The 17,165-nt window shown below is 34.4% G+C and overlaps 1 protein-coding gene across 1 annotated transcript in view; it reads left to right on the top strand.

The window, feature by feature from the left end:
* Nucleotides 1-17,165, top strand: part of TENM3 (teneurin transmembrane protein 3) — a 660,890-nt gene that overhangs the window by 220,116 nt on the left and 423,609 nt on the right. The window lies entirely within an intron of this gene.

The raw sequence follows: 17,165 nt of genomic DNA, 5'->3' as shown, positions 1-17,165 counted from the left end.
CTTTTATTTTTTGGCTGGGTTATAATCCAAATGTTGAAAAGCCTAAATAAAAATACAAATTTTCTGCAAAAGGAAGGGAGGGAGGGAGGAACAAATAATTAGATAATGTCAAGAGTAAATATAGATGGTATTTGACTTATAACAAGTCATTTAACAACCATTTGCTGTCACAATCATCTTGGAGTAGGAGTTTTAGTCCCCTGGTCTAAAATGTTGTGTTGGCCATTTTGGGTACTTGGCAATCTATTTGCATTTACAATTGGTTGCAAAGTGGCCTAAGATTATGTGAATGCCATTTACAATGTTCTCTGCTGGCTTCCCCAAAAAGTGTGTTTGTGGGAGGCGGGGTTGCAAGTGGAGGGGATGTTAGATTTGAGGCCTGCCAGAAAGGCTCTGGAGGGGAGGAGAAAATGCTACAATACCAGCATTCTAAGACTTTCCAAATACTGGTGCTGGCATTTGCAGGCATTTTTACCAGATTTGAGCTCTATTTTTTGTAATAGTGATTCAATGTTATTGAATGTAATATTGTAGCCACACCAATATAAGTTACTTGAATGAATATATCTGTTCTACTATGTTCTGTTCTGTTCTCCTTTCCTACTTTATAGAAATACTGAAAGGAAAGCTACATTCAGCGATGTCCACAGAGGTGGGCAAGGGGTTCAGGCTGACAAAAGTAGTGTCATGGTACAATCTTCAACCTGTTTTCCATGAATATTGAAACATATGTAGAAGAGGCAATTTGCTGGTTTTCTTTAATGATTTTCTTTAATCAAATATGTTGGTGGGATATCAGTAGAAATATAATCATAACTTATTCAGACATATTTATAAAAAACATAGGAGTGCAGGAAAGCATGGCAAATTCTAAGCTACAAGCCAAAATAATTGGTAAGGTATTGCCAATTCGTAATATGGTAATTGTGCTTCTGTAGGTAACTGTATGTTTCTAATTCTTTGAAAGAAGACAGCAACTAGTATATGTTTATGGTATAGGAACTACTAATGGCATAGAATCTTATATTTCCTCACTTTTAGCTTCATCATCTATTTCCTGTTTTACACATAATCTAATAGTTGATGAATATTCAAGTCAGTGAAAGTTTGTTTATTGTGTACTGTAATATATGACCCTTCCAGCCGATTGGCAAGTTGCATTGCTGACATTCATGTTTTCTAATGGAAGCAGCAGATAACTGTGAGCAGTATAACCTTTATAACTTTCTTCTTCCATGATCAGTATGATTATAGAAACACTTGCCCCTGTTCCTTGAAAATACTGTTTCACAGGGTATATTGCTTTTTCAACTGGATGAATGAAGGAAAAATAAAAAATAAGGCTGCATTTTGCTTTGATTTTCTTTACATAATTTGTTTCTTATAAAGCAGACATAGAGAAGGCTTCAATAAAAGCTAGTAAAAATGTAAATCCTTCTATCGATAAGACCACCCTATTACAGTTTTGTTGTGTAAAGAAAGAACAGCTGCTATTAATTTAATAAAATATATAATTTCAGAAAGAACTTTTAGATGATTTTTTTGGGGGGGAAATACACCTCTAAAGTTCCACATATATTCATGAATTTTCATTGTTGCTATATGCATACATTTAGAAAATGATATTTTATTAAAATATTTGAATAATCAAGCTAATTTCATTTATGTGGTCCTTTCTGTTTACGATTTTATCATCATAATACTTTTATACATTGATATTCTAAAATCAAATTAAGTTGATTTTTATGACAATTTTTCACCAAATATAGATGAAAGACCAACCTGTTCTAAAACCATACATAATTAAATGAAACAATCCTTAAAAATGGAAACAAATAAAAAACTAAAACAAACAAAATATATTTTAAATAAATATTTGGCAGAATAATCAAGATTATTTGTAGGATTGCTCATCTATTATTTTGTCCTGTTCCATACTCTTCCAGATTGGGTATGCTCCAGATCCCTTTTCGGTACTAGGATAGACTTCAAAAGCATCCTTTTCAACTCAGGATTGATGGGTCCACTAAATTGAGCTTGATGTTGCTAGCCTTTCATAAGGAATAAAAACAGGGATCTCCCTTCCTAAGCATTTGGGATAGAGTGTTAGATATTTCCATCTTGGGATCTAGTGCGATGTAGTTGGATGATGTAGTAGATAGTGTGCCTGTTTATTTGATTTTTTAATTAGTTGATGAAGATAATTATAAGGAAGGATCAATAGAGATAATATAGGTAAACCTCGACTTACAATCACATTTGGGACTAGAACTTCTGTCACTAAGCAGTGTGGTTGCTAAATGAGTCATGTCCAACTTTATCACATTTTTTGCCACAATCGTTAAGTGACTCCTGTAGTTGTTAAACATATCCAACTTTCTTGGTTGATATGTCACATGATCCGAGGACACTGCTACCAACACCAGAAGTTTGGTCATGTGACAGTGGTAATGTTATGATGGTAAAATACAATGACTTACGAGTAAGTAAATCATTTTTTCTCAATGCCTCATAACTTTGAATTGTCATTTAATGAATGGTTATAAGTCGAGGATTACCTGTAATATTAATACCTGTAATTTGATAGAAAACTTTGATCTCATTTTAAGTCTATTGATAGAATCAATAAAATCTTATATAACTATTCCACATTGTGGAATATGTATTTTTATTTAACGAGTTTCATAGTTGCATTTTCTGAATATAATTCAGGAATGGGAATTACCACTAAGTAGGCTAGATGCATTGTCTGAGATCCATCGGTCTAAAAAAGTTGTTCAAGCCCTTTCAAGAGAGGCTTTCTCTTATTTCTCCAAGCCTTCATCTTTAATACAAGAAAATACCGGTCCTCTATTCAGATTAAGGGATTGGATATGATGGATAAGAGATTGATTAGGAGGTATCTTGGGAAGAAATCCAACCTATCCTGGTTCCTTATGCTGAGGTTTACAGCATAAACATTGAAATTTGAAATTAATATTAATAAAATCATATTGATAAGAAATAATTTTAAATGAAATTATACATAAGAAAAATCCTATTTCAAAGTAATCGTTAGCAAGAATTGACATAAAACTTTGCAATTAAGAGCTAAAAGAAATATCTAATTGGTAAAAACATGACTCTGAGTCTAACCAACCAACTACAGAGATATGAAAGCATCCAAACACTTATTCTACAAACTATACCAGTATCACCAGTCTTGGGTTGCAAAAACTGGATCTTTGTATTTCTTTGCTGATATCTAGATGTTTTTCAATCTAGAATTGGTTGAAAATGTTTAACAATTACACTGATTTGTATAAAATTCAAATCCCACAACTGTTTTTGGTGTAAATTATAAATAGATTTCCCAGGATTTTAGAAACTAGTTGAACACAGTTGTTGGTAACAGAAAAGTGAGCCTTTCATCTAATGAAGTAAGCTGTGGGTCATAAAAGCTTATGTCTTTTAACAAAAACAAACATATTAGAAGATGCTAGATTAAAAAGTTGCTATTAAAGTCTTTCTGATTTTAGGCATTTCTGACATATTTCAGTCAGTACATTCCCACTGCAAAATGTTAAATTTACTGTGAAGACGAAGGGATTGTGTTGATTTTTTATTGCTTCAGAACGAGGGCACAATTTTATAATGCCACCGAGATTCATGATTGCCAAGTTTTGGCTGCTTTCCATTCTCAATATTATATTAGTAGTGAAAATTGTTTAAATAATAGGTTATGGGACACTAGATATTTCTTTTAGCAGTTCTCTTACAGCAATTATTGTTCCATGTTTACTATGTCATCTAGATTTATAGATGGAATAATAAAATATTTGACATTCATATGAAATAGGGTTTAGGTTTAAGAATTATAGAACTTTAATAGGAATCAAATATTCATTTTATTGTTGGTAAAATTGTTAGATAGACCTGTTTTTTACATGAATGCAAATTATATTTCTAGCCCACTTACTCCAACAAAAGAGCAAGTATTTATTTATTCCAAATTTAATAGTACTGCCTTGTTGGGATCACTGTTCCTTCTTCTCAGTTATATTTATCAAATAGGCTTGTTGCTTCTATTAGCTCTTATTCTTTTAAACATTTCAGTTATCTGTTAGAGATCAAACCTCAACATAAAAGCTGGGCCGAGCATTTATCAGAGTTTGTAAATATCTTTATTTCAGGGATAGAACTTTTTGTGGGCCTCCCAGTATTCACAGAATGGATGAACCAAATGTTCTGAGGGGGGTTTTGTGTGTGTGTGTGTGTGTGTAGCAAATGTTGTGTCCTTTTGTGTAGTTTTTGGAGGGAAAGCTCCAAAAAAGGAGCAAGAAAGGCAAAATAGATCTCCTAAGATTTCCAGATTCTTAAAATTACATTCAAAATGGGACCAATCACTTTTGAAATATAACACAAAGTGTGTCTATTGTCCACAAGGTGCTTTCTTAATTCTTATTTGTTATATTTTTATATAAAACATTTATATTTAAAATATATATCACACTATTTTAAGTTGTACAATTCACACAGCAGCTTAAAGCATTTAAAAAAACTATATTAAAATATTTAACAATAAAATAACAGAGTTAAAAAAAATCACAATCACAAAATATTCAATAAAGGTTTTAAAGCAGAGAAAACAAAGAGGTTCTATTGGCAGAATGGACACACTTCCATTCTGGCCTTCTGAGGTTAAAAAAAAAAGTGCCACTGAACAGAAGTTTTCTATTTTCTTAATTTTTTGCCTCAGTTGAAACAGAAAAGACCCTTTACTTTAGGGAAATTTGAAAGGAAGTGGTCCCTGAAGTATCATAGATTGAAACTCTTTATTGTTTTGTATCAAAAAAGCAATAATAAACTTTTTTGAATTGTACCAGAAACTCACTGCTTGTTGGATATTTCCACCACCACTCTTTTCCCCCCTGGATTTCATTGTAGCCCATAAATTATCATCTCCTTAAATTAGTCCTGGTGATCTTATATGAATCAGCTGTTACAAATAATATATCTACAGATAGTCCTCATTTAGCGAGTGCTTCATATGTGACTGTATGCAGTTATGACAGTGATGAAAAAGTATCCAATCCTCCATTTACAACCGATGCAGGTCTGTAAAGCACAGGAAAGCTGAAGTAGGATAATAAACATAGTTGCAGTTTCATTTAGTGACCGCTCGCTTGATGATCAAGTTATCAGTCCCAATTATAGTTGGTAAATGAGACCTACCTATTAGATCCATTTGCATTTCATTTAAATACTTTTTCAACATATGTCAGCTAAATTTGCATTGTGATTGATTGTCTTTTTATTAATGTAGGAAGAAATTCTAGTTTTCTGCCCTTTGTCTTCAATCTATGGTCTCTGTTATAGTAATCTAACTAAATATTAACAAGTTTGTGAATTCTTGACAGAAACATATTTATTTTCTGGTACAGTTTTGTCCACCATTCTTTGATGTTCCTATTTTAAGAAACATCTGTTCATGTTTCTTTATATTGACAACTATGCTAAGGATCCTATTTTTTTATCAGTATGACTACCATGTATCAATGTGTACCTAATAAGTCATCCATGAGGAATTGTTGTGCCAAATCTAATCTTGACAAAAAGAATTATGGCGTGCATAAGCACACTAACATGCCTACCACCCCTGTCCTATTGTTTCATTTATTTTTCTTATATGTATCCATGTATTCATAACTATGTTTTTACTTATACCTATTATCTTGTAAGCAATTGACAACCCCCTCAAAAAAACTTATCTGATTATCCTAGTTCAACAGTATATTTTCTGCAAAACAAATGGTGTAACTCAATAAGGACTTGCCTCCCATTAAAATAAGATCTATTATAACCTGACAAATTATCATTAAAATGGAAAATAGTATTTAGAGCAAAGGTCCAACTTATGCTGACTGATTTCATGCGAATTTTCCTGTTTTACAATACAATCCTTTTATTTGTATCTTCTAAAGTCTTACATGTTGGACATAAGGATGGAAATTACATAATATATGTACATTGTTATAGACTAATACATAAAAGGATATAAAGCAATCCTGTCTAAAGGGACATAAAGCTTCTCATACCCCAGGTAGGTGTCAAAATCTTGCTAACCTTGAATTTTGAAAGACAAATAAGATCAGACCTGGTTGGTACTTGGCTAGGAAACAATCATGAGATCCCCAGGCTAAAGATTTTGGTTAACAGAGGTCTTCAAAGAAAATATTAGCCAATGAGCTATGTTGTATTGCCAGAAAATTACATAATAGCCTCCCTGAAGTGGCCAAAAGTTGAGCTCAGCTGAGTCTGCATCTCTACTGTCAACACAGCTTCTTCACAATATTGTAGAACATGATCTACATGCCAGGCAAACTGCATACTTTCTGAATCCACATTAACTTGTCAGGATTTGAATCAAGATAATTCCGAGAGAGATTTATGATTTTGCCCACATATGGAAGTTGATTACCCCTCACCCTTCCCTTTTTATAAGCAGAAAAAGGCCCTTGTATTTTGAAACAAATACAGATATTGAGAACTGAGACTGGGAAGATCAGTCTCTAAAATGAGCAAAATAGAATCCTCAGGGATTACCGGGAAAGCGGATCTAGGAATAAATGAAACACAGGGAAATCTGTTATAGGCAACAATTACCTAAGGTAAGAGAAATAAAAACATATTGTTATTATCTTGTGTGAGATGATGATGATTACTATTATTATATTTTATTTGGTGTGATGTTTAATTTAGTGCCCCTGATATTTATTGTATCTATGCAAGTTTAATTATTATATGCTCGATGCAGCTTGGTATCTGAGTAGCAGATCCATTACACAGTGTGATCACTTCTGAAGTTTTATTTCTTCTTTATAGTTTTTATGGAAGATTTCTTTAAAGTATTATTTATGATTTTATTTGTATTTCCCCCCAAAGTTAATTGTTTTATTGCATTATAAGATGTGAATAATACATTGTAGAATACAGATATGGGTACAAATATAGATAACAGCTAAGTAAATTTCTAAAATGTTAACAAAGATAAGATTACATGAATTGTACAATTAATGCTTAAGTATGATATTGATAAACTTGTAAAAAATATTAAATTGATTAAACATTTGTCATAGAACTATGCTATTAGTTTCGCCATTGCTTTATATTCTCCAAGTTTAAATTCCCAGTCAGATATTGTTAATTTGCATCTTTCTTCACAGCACTGTATTTTTATTTCATGCATCACTGAATGTTTTTACATAAAGACTACCCAAAGTTGAAAATGAATTTACATTCCCTTTTTTTTCTTTTTCTTAATACATTTGTTGAATTTAAATTATAGCTGGTGAAATTGATCTAACAGGAGAAAGAATTATATTCCCTAATCTCATGACTAAAAGCTACAAGAGCCAGGTGGTGATACTATGGAATGTATTTTTAATTATTATTTTGTCTTTCAATTTGTCAGTAAGGCTCATAGGTTGTGGGAGTCCTGTAGCTGAAATTAGTGGGAGAATCCCACAGAAAGTGCCACTTCCAGATATCTGATGGCAACATTTCATCTTAGTGGTTTAGCTCTGCTGCTACAATCTTGTCATTTCATTTTAATATAACTTGTCTTACTTGAACCAGACAACTGTCTACTTGTTAACTTGTGATTGACAACTGTTTGATTTTCTTTGTCATGCACTGAGAAATTAATTTGTACTGTTCTAACTAGAAATCCGCAGATGGCAATTGATTTTGGCACCTCAGAAATATAAAATGTAAAAAAAAATACATTCCATTGAAATACACGGAATGATTTCCTTTACTGAGTACCTAAGTACTTGTTTATAAGATTTTAATGAGAATAGAGCACAATTTTCAAATAAATGTGAGCCCAGAATTTCTTTTTGAATAAACAATCTGAATAAAAAAGTATATATATAAATCAAATGTGTTCCTAGGAGTGTAAATGCTGATATAGGCCCAAAAGATTCTGATCCCTTTTCCTTTTCAAGATATGTATAGAACTGAAATACTAAAAAACAAATTTGTTAATTGAAAAAAACATATTATGCGTTATCTATACTTTTCAGATTGTATGCATTAGAGTGCAATTCTTATACTGCAGTTCAGAAAGCAGATACTTCAGAGCAATCTGAAGTTTCCAAAAATATGTCTTTGGAACTCCTGCTAAGCAAATAGTGAGTTCACTGTTGGCTCACCTTATTTCCAGCAATATCTTGGAAGAAATCAATAGGCAGATCCATGTATGAAAATGTCAATCCATAAAGATGAGAAGAAATGGGAGAACAAATAATGAGGGAAGAGCTGTTCCCACCTAGCAAATTCTTTATGCTTCCTGTGCCTTATGAAACACTGCTAAATTATTCAGTTGACCCTCTGGATGGGCAATATTCATTTAAGGACTTTTAGTACTGAAAGAACATTAAGGTACATTATCTCATGAGCTGACATTAACTTTATATTGTTGAAACTAGGACGGTCCATGTCCATCTAGTAGAGCGAAGTGCTTTTTCGTATTGTATAATTTCTCAAGATTTCTCAAGAATTAATTACCTCTTTCTACTCATAATCTACATAATATGAAAATGAAAGCAATAACCTGTGATGTACTGAACTTTTAAAGCATGGGTTAGAGATTTCAGCAACTTGATTGCTGGACTTACCTGACTTGATCATACATCTTTTACATTTAAAAGCTTCATATTATATTCTATTAAGTACAATTTACAAGAAATAACAATATAGACGAAACATATCATAACTGTTGTAGAATACTGAATTAATGATAGATGCAGTATATGTCCTCCAGTATAATAGAAACCACTGCATAGAAAATGTCCATTTCCTCAGCAAATCCAGACCTTGGAATTATTTCCTTTTAGCAATTCACTGAAGGAATATTGTTGTGTAAACTCACAAAAGTATATTAAAAGTGAAGCTGCAATGTGTGTCATGCCAACCTGTGCTGTAATTCCTGTATCTAATAATGGTAGATAGAAATACTTCAGAAATGTGTGCATGGAAAAAATAAAAATGCACAATCTTGAGCACAATCTTTAAAATTTATATAACTAGAAATTGAATTTAAGATGATTCACAATTGATCCAAAATTTGGGATTTAGGACACATCCTTGATTGGAACCAAAGACCAATGCAGTTAATTTAATTTTTCCAATAAAAGTTTGGGTGTATTGCTTCTTATTTCTTACCCCTTAGTTCTATATGCAAAGTTTTTTCTGAAATGGAAGGATCTTCCCAAATTAATTCACTACAGTACTGAAAATAAAAAGAATCCTCTTCTTAACATGACCAAATCCAAAGAATCCAAAGGTGGCTGTTTGAGGCCCAGTCACTATTTTAAAGGAGACTTAATACATTTGCTTCATTGAACTGCCATTAGTGTTTATGCTTATTATCAACTCCTCCTACTGAATGTATGATAACTTTCTACAGTGCTATTTTAATATGCTAAAATTATCCTGGTATTTTATAACTATTTTTATTTCAAAACTGTTGTTATTTTTTTGAAAACCCATTTGATATGATACAGAGTTTGCAATAATACTGATTTGTACATTATAGGTATTTAACTACATTGAATCTCTTAGGCAAGTATTTTGGCTTCTCGTTAAAAGTGCAACATATGTCGTATATGATTTTGTTATTTTCAGAATCAGCAGAATTTTGTTATTTTCAGAATCTAAAGGAAATACTACCATGAGTCAAGAATGCCTTGCCAGTTCTTACTACCTGCTTCCTGAATGCTCTATGTTATTGTCACTCATCCTACATAGATCCACTCCAATAATTAATAGTAAACGGGGTGGGGAGAATTTTTCATGGTCCCCTACTCAAGATCTTATGTTAAAAAAAAGTTCCCATGAGTGAAGTATAAGTTAGCTTTTTTCAAGAAAAAGAAAAGGAATGAATTACATTTTTCTTCTTGTCCTTTAAATGAATAGCATAGTTTGGGTGAAATTATCAGGCAATTGCATGCCTTTTATGCAGATAATGCTATTTGATGAAAGCGGTGTTTTGATCTGCTAAGGATAATACAGATCCAGGGTTGGATTCATTGGTAAGAGTAAAGCTGTCTTCTGTGATAACTTCATCTCAGCATGAGGTCAGACGGGGAAAACTGGGATGGGGGATTAAAAAATGACACAGTCGGAGCAGTATTCAGTTCCCTGCTGTGTTCCTGGCTGCACACTATAGCTTATGTTTCTGATCTGTTATGGTATTGTCTGCTTTTCTCTCCCAGTGCAGAAAGAGATTGCTTAAAAGTTTTCTTTCCTTTTTTTTTCTGCTAGAGGGATTAGTTCAGTGCAGCTTTTTTAATTAAAGAAACTGTATCTTTTTCAAGGCAATTTAAGGCTGCAGTAGAAGGCCATCAGCATTCATAACTTAGTACTATTAACTATAACAAAGAGTAGCTGTACCTATTAAATTTTAAAATGGGATCCAATCTGTGGAATTTTAGGTTAATAATGGCTACTCAGACAAAATAAGTTGCACTGAATGAATTATTGTCCAGAACTACTGTAATAACTTCAAATATTACACATTGTATTCAGCTAAGTTTATGAAATCCCTAAGGCAAGAGAGGGTTTTAATTGCATAAACAAATGAAAACAGTTTGGAGTGCTTTTTTTCCTTTGGTGAAAACTTTCAGGGGGTATCTCCCAATTTAAAAATTGTGAGTTGATGTACCAGGTACACTTAAATTGTTTTGTACTAATAAAAATATATTTGCAGTTTGATTTCACCAAAGGTAATGGGTAGAAGTCTCCAATATTTCAGATAAGGCCCTGTGATTATCACTTTTCCAAGGTGCTTGGATTGCAACATAAGCAGCTTTTCTTAAATTCCTTGTCAGGTCAGAAACAGTTCTGGCAATAAATGAACAGAATATATTGTCTCAGATAACAAAGCAGAAGGACTAAGTCCTATCTATTTACAATTGAATATTTTTATGTAGAAAACAATATGTTATTAAAGTTCACCAGTTGTTAAAACAATACTTCAGGATCAACAAAAACAAAATAACAGTGTCTACTTTTCTCTCAATTTTTCCCTTTTGGCATTTCAATCAAGCTAGTACGTTTGTTGCTGTAAATCCTGTTTCACTGTATGGGTTTTGAGAGCAAGAATTTTATTTACAACTGGTGGCTACTGACGCAACTTTTTTTAAAAAAATCACCTAAAATAAAGAAGGAAAAGGAGATTAGAAAGAAACCTTTGTGGGGACTTTGAAGAATGCAAATGAAAATACAAATATAAAATATAGATAGTATAAATTAGTAGTTACTATTAAAAACAGTATAAATTGTACTTAATTGATATGAATGCCTTAACTATGAAGACTGATGACACTTCATATTCATGTTTTATCATTTTTGCATTAAACCTTGCAGCAGCTCTGTGTCACTGCATTCCCATATTCTGCATAATAGGTTGAGCCTGAGCAAGAACGATTTGCCCAAAGAACTGTTACTTCACCATGTGCACTAAATCAGTAGCTGAGTAATGGGTTTTACTCCCTTGACCTACTTTGTGTTCCCATCATAGAAATTCTGAGTAGGGCTCTGGCTATAATATATATGAAAATAGATCTTCTGAAATTTATTTCATTTTTAACTGTATGAAAGATTTTTAAAAAGACCTCAGGTCCATGTTTACCAAATGTTTGCAATTAAGTTGTTTCCTTGAATGGTGATATAGAATGAAAAGGAAGATGAGATCTAAAGATTACACCTACTTTTCTAAGTTAATATATTGAGGACTTTGCTCACAATCATGCTTTCACCATTAAAAACATAAATACATGTTTTATCTGAGATGCACATGAACATGCGCTCTCTCTCTCTCTCTCTGATAATATGTAAGGACTTCCCTTAATTTTTGTACACCATTAATAGTTTATCAATAAACATTTACCAGGATATTCATTGAATATAATGGTGTGTGTGAGTGTTTGTGAAGGAATATATATTATTTTATTTATATTGTCCCAATACTCATTTTTCATTAAAGCAAAGACCATGGTATATAGCAATATAGATGATACTTTACCTTAAAATTAATATATTCAAGGAAACATCAATTAACAACAAGGACAAAAAAAACAGCATACAAACATTTATAAGACACCATACAATTAAAATATCTGTGACTGAAATAAAAGTGTTTTTGGTGAGAAAGCACATTAAAGTTGCTTCCAGGTATACAAATTTAAGGAAATACATACCCAAATTGGTTTCTACTGATAAAAAGGTTGTTTCCTTTGAAGTGTTATATTTTTACTTAATCTGAAATACATAAGATTTAAAGGCTGGGCAGTTAAGAAATCTTACATATAAAGATGCAACATTGTTTTTGATTGGTGGCAGGAGCTTTTCAGTTATGACCCCACAACTATTAATATTGTTTTATTTTCCATTTGAAAGCAACTGAAAATATCTTGGCTTTAGAATTCTACTAGAAATTCTGTAGTTGGGTAGTTTTTACATTTAGCTTTTATATTATATTGCTTAAATAGGATTTATATTGTATTTTATTTCATTATTTGTAATAAATTGCTTCATGAATATTTCTGTGAAAGGATAAACTAGAAGTATATAATGGATAAATCAGTAAATAATTAAGATTATTAAAGTTGCATCTGTGAAGAAACAGCTATGTCATTTTTAAAAACTCACATGGGTTCCCAGTATTACAGTGTATAGAGAAATATTTTGATTATTTTCTTCTTTCATGAAGAAGACTCCATAGTAAAGAGGGTCAACTTTGGGGTGAAACTAAAGTATTTCACTTTTTCCAAAGGTCAGCCTTATACAGTATACTTGTGTATGCAGTGTAACACAAAGTAATGTAGGAAAAAAACATGACTCCATTTAAAGGTTGATTTATAGAACCAGGACATTCAGCGACTCTAGAATCAGAGTATATATACAACTCTAGTTTGCCTTAATTAAGGTAATTAAGACATATTTCTCATTGCAGGCAGCCATTTAATTTTATGGTTTGCCAGCATTCAGGTTAGAGTACTTGTTTTCTAATATTACCACAATGATTGTGTGACCTATCTAAATTATTTGAAATATGATAGGCAGCTTTTAATGTAATGTTTTTTGTTGTATAAATTTTTATGATCCTTCACTAATAATGCAATAAACTGGACATTTCAGGAGACTGAAACTTACTGGTATAATTCTATTTTATTTCACTTCAACCTATTAATACATCTATTAATTAGTGACCAATTTTCCACTTGTAGGTTAACAATTGCTTTAAAGTTTCATTTATTTAATTGGCTTAAATTGTAGCACAAAATATCATCACAATTTGTTTTTTAGCTGGTGTATATTGTGCAATCATACTTACTCCTTAAAATTCTGCTGCCTTCTCAAAAGAAACATTCATTTTATGATGATATCCTTAGGAGCCATTATATAAGGAACTTGTGGAGTAAAAAACTAATACAAGTAGATTATGCAAGATCTTTAGATAGGTAGAGAGGCTTATCTCATAGGAATGCTCCTATAATTAGGCAAAAACAAACACCTATACTGTGCCTCTTTCCTCTTTTTTCTTTTAAAGTTGGTAACAGTAATGTATAATTAGAAAGAGAGTACATTTTGAAAATGTTTGTGCAGGCTGAAACCCCACCAATCTAGAGAAATACTCTCAGGCCTTTGCAAACATGACAAAAGGCAAAGATTAAAGGGGAGACAGAAAAATTTAACTTAGCTATAATTTTTCAAAGAAAGTCATAAATAGGAGCCCAGATTGATCCAATTCAGGAATATAGAAACATGAACCTAATAGTACTGAGAACAAATGAGAATTGTAACTCACGTTATAGTCAGCCAATAAGATGGATGTAGCATCTAAACCAAGACTATCACCCCTCCCCTTTCATTTCTGTTTTAATATTATGCTTTATCCTTATCAACAGCAAGCATGAGCTCTTCAGCTCCCACCCAGGAAATCTCTGATCTTACAGTTTTTTAACCACAACTTGACACAAACCCCAAAGCAAACTTAGTGGTTAGAAACAATTTCCTCCTATGTGAGTTGTCTTACTATTCTATTTAAGATATTATTTCTTTACAAGCATTTGAGTGCCTGTAAGCATTTGAGGAGACAGACGGCAAAAGGATCAAGGCACTTTCAAAGAGATAGACGAAATAGATTGAGATGCAGATCAAAAAGAAGAGACACATTAAGGCAACTTTTTAAGTCTGGAGAGGATGTGCCAGTGCCTGGCATTCCCCCTCCCCCCCCAATGTTCATTTCACAAGTTTACTTCCAATAGGCAAAGCCAAGGTGCCTTGTATTCACATCGAACCTTTCAGTTTGCCTTCATTGACTTCTTGAATGGTCCTTGCCATTTTATGCGTGTGTGTGTGTGTGTGTGTGTGTGTGTGTGAGAGAGTATGTGAATTTCACCTGGCACTATACAAGTTTATTTGCAATGCTGGTGGGCAGGGAGAGGAAACAGCTTGTACAGACTGGTCTGCCGAGAATATATTTCTTACACGTTGTGTTTTACATTTAGGAACGTCTATTGGCAGATTAGAACAGGATATTAGCCAGTTAAGATTTGAAAGAAACGTGAATTAACACCCTTCAAATTAGCTTAAAGGCTAAATCATAATTAAAGTCCGGTAAGCTTCATCCTCCACTGCAGTATTAGACATTCCCTACGATCCTCCATGCGTTACTTGAAGTAAGTTCGAGAAATCTCGAAAAGACGATAGTGTCCGCTAGCTGTCTGCGTTGGTATCGGTATAACTTCAAGACTTTTCTTTTGCAGGGATACGTGGGCAAAAGTAATGGGGCTTCTCTGTTAGCCCTCTGTAGATCAGTCGATACAACCCCGGGAATAATCGGAGGAAATGCGAGGGAACCGTGGGCATCTCTATTGCCCACTGCCCAGGTGATGGTAGCAAGGTGCTTTCCAGGAGCTCAGTGGCGTTTCAAGAGTTGGCTGCGGTTTTCTTTTTACACTGACACATGCACTCACCACCTCTCCCCTCAGCCTCGTCCAGAACCACCTCTGGAGATCCAGAAATTTCTTGGCAGAATTTCCTCAGCTTCAAATGCTTTCCCGGGCTAGTGATTTTGTCAGGAAGACTTCGACGGTTTCAGATTCCAATTTTGGGCGCTCCGGAGTAACTTGGTAATGGTGGGTTTTTTTTTGTTTTGAGGAACTTCGAAGTTTGCTTTTCCCCAACTGGGAGGCTCTTCCTCCTCCCTTTCCACCCCCCTCTCCTTTAAGGGTATCCATTTCACCTGGCATAGGATACAGTCTCAGACTTATTTCACCTCTCATGGCCAGCACTCAAAATTTGAATACTATTTTGAATTAAACGAGTTGGCAAGCCTACAACTTTTGCGCCTGGATTATTAGAGATCTCTAGCGTTTAGCGTACTGGCGAAGGGATGGTGGTGGTTAAAATTGCATGTTTTCCGCTTGTATTTTGTATGTGTGCACGCGTCCTATATATGTATATATACTTGAAAACCTTACACACTGTAGTCCTATCCATTTCTGTTTTCCTCCTCTGAAAAGTAATGTACGGTGAGAGCAATTATTTTTCTTTAGTTACCCAGCCGGCAAAGTAGTGGTGGACTTGAGTCTACTGCCGCTGCCGCAAGTCATAACCGAGCAATATAATTCAACTTAAAAAGAGTTTATTTTCTCTTTTCGTTTGCTCTGCTGAACTTCTACCGTACCTCAAGAGGTAGCATTTTCCCTTCACCACCATCCCTTTTTCTTTTATTTCTAACATCACATCTGAATAAGAGTTCTGTGAATCTCTGCAGCATATACCGTTCTCCAGAAAGTTTCCGGCCCTCTCTTTCATGTTCTTCAATCGGGAAAAAACCCGGAGAGGGGTGAGGGGACAAAGTAGGAACACGCAGAGGAAAGTCCGTCCTTTCAAAGGCATTACAATGATGTGGAACAAGTTCAACCCTATCTGTTAGTCTTTGTTCTCAAATGAATAGGGTTAGTTACCATTATAGCGTAAGAACGACGAAATATGCTTTGTTTTTCAAGAGGACGTGCATTGAGAGGTATAGAGGCTACTCAGAAGGCTGAAGGTGAGAAAACTACGGAGTGCACTCTGTTTTTCTTGGGACGGAGAAGAGGCGCAACTTGAGAAGCGGCGGTCAACTAATTTACAACGGACTTTGGTTGTAGTTCTTCTGAAGCGGCTGCCCAGTTTCACTGTCGCAGCTTCGCTATTTCAGAAGAAAATACTTTCTAACCACCTTGTTAGAATGAGGCCGGCGTGAGGAGCAACTTTGTCAGGGCACACCCACCAAATCAAGCCACTCTCGAGTGAGCAACATTCCTGTTGAGTTCGCGGCCAAGTTATGATCTAGAGAATGGCCACGTCAGGGAGGGATTGGCCGTTGCCCCTCTCTAGGATATTGTTTCCAAACGCAACTTGGAATTCCCCCGGGCCTCCCATCCAGGCCCAACTTTATTTTCCGAGCCCAGACGTAGGAAAGGCAGCCGAATTCACCGGAGGGATACTTCACTTCGCTCATTCTAGCTCATCCGCAAGCATTTTTCAAGCGGAGAGTTGGGTGCAAACAGCGCCAGGCAATACGGTAGGGAGAAAGGGAAAAGCTGCGGTCCCTTTTGCTACACCTCTGCACTTGCAAGGAAGCGTAAGCTAATTTCTCTTTTAGTTGGGACCTTCTTTCTGAATAGACTTATTTATATGAAGCCGCTTTGTTAAGTACCGGCATCATTAGAAAGGAGCGCGAAGTGCGCGGTGGACTCGCTGCCTTAATTACAGCCACTTTTTTTTTTTTTTGCTTCATCAATCTCTCGGGCAACCGTTTGTTCTCCCACCCTCGCTATAACAACTCAGCTGACCTAACATGCCCAGCCAATGTAAGAGTGCAGGCGAGGGGGATTAAAATGTAAACGTTAAACAAACAAACAAACAAAAAAGAAGTATTGGCGAACAATAGCAGAGTTCCTTCCCTCGCCCTGAGAAATCCGAGTCAACTAGAAACGTTTAGTCCATTTATTCCCTTTCTTCCCTTTAGGACGCACAAATCAAATTACGGGGAGGGGGGGAACCTCACAAAGAAGCACCAGCCTCGTGTCCTAAGAGTAAGCGGCGCATCCGAAGCCCCCCCC

Source organism: Pseudonaja textilis, chromosome 6 (assembly GCF_049901715.1).
Source record: "Pseudonaja textilis isolate UNSWEBS1 chromosome 6, rPseTex1.2, whole genome shotgun sequence".
NCBI classification, from domain to species: domain Eukaryota; kingdom Metazoa; phylum Chordata; class Lepidosauria; order Squamata; family Elapidae; genus Pseudonaja; species Pseudonaja textilis.
The sequence above is the reverse complement of the archived record's forward strand: the minus strand, read 5'-3'. Positions and strand labels throughout refer to the sequence as shown.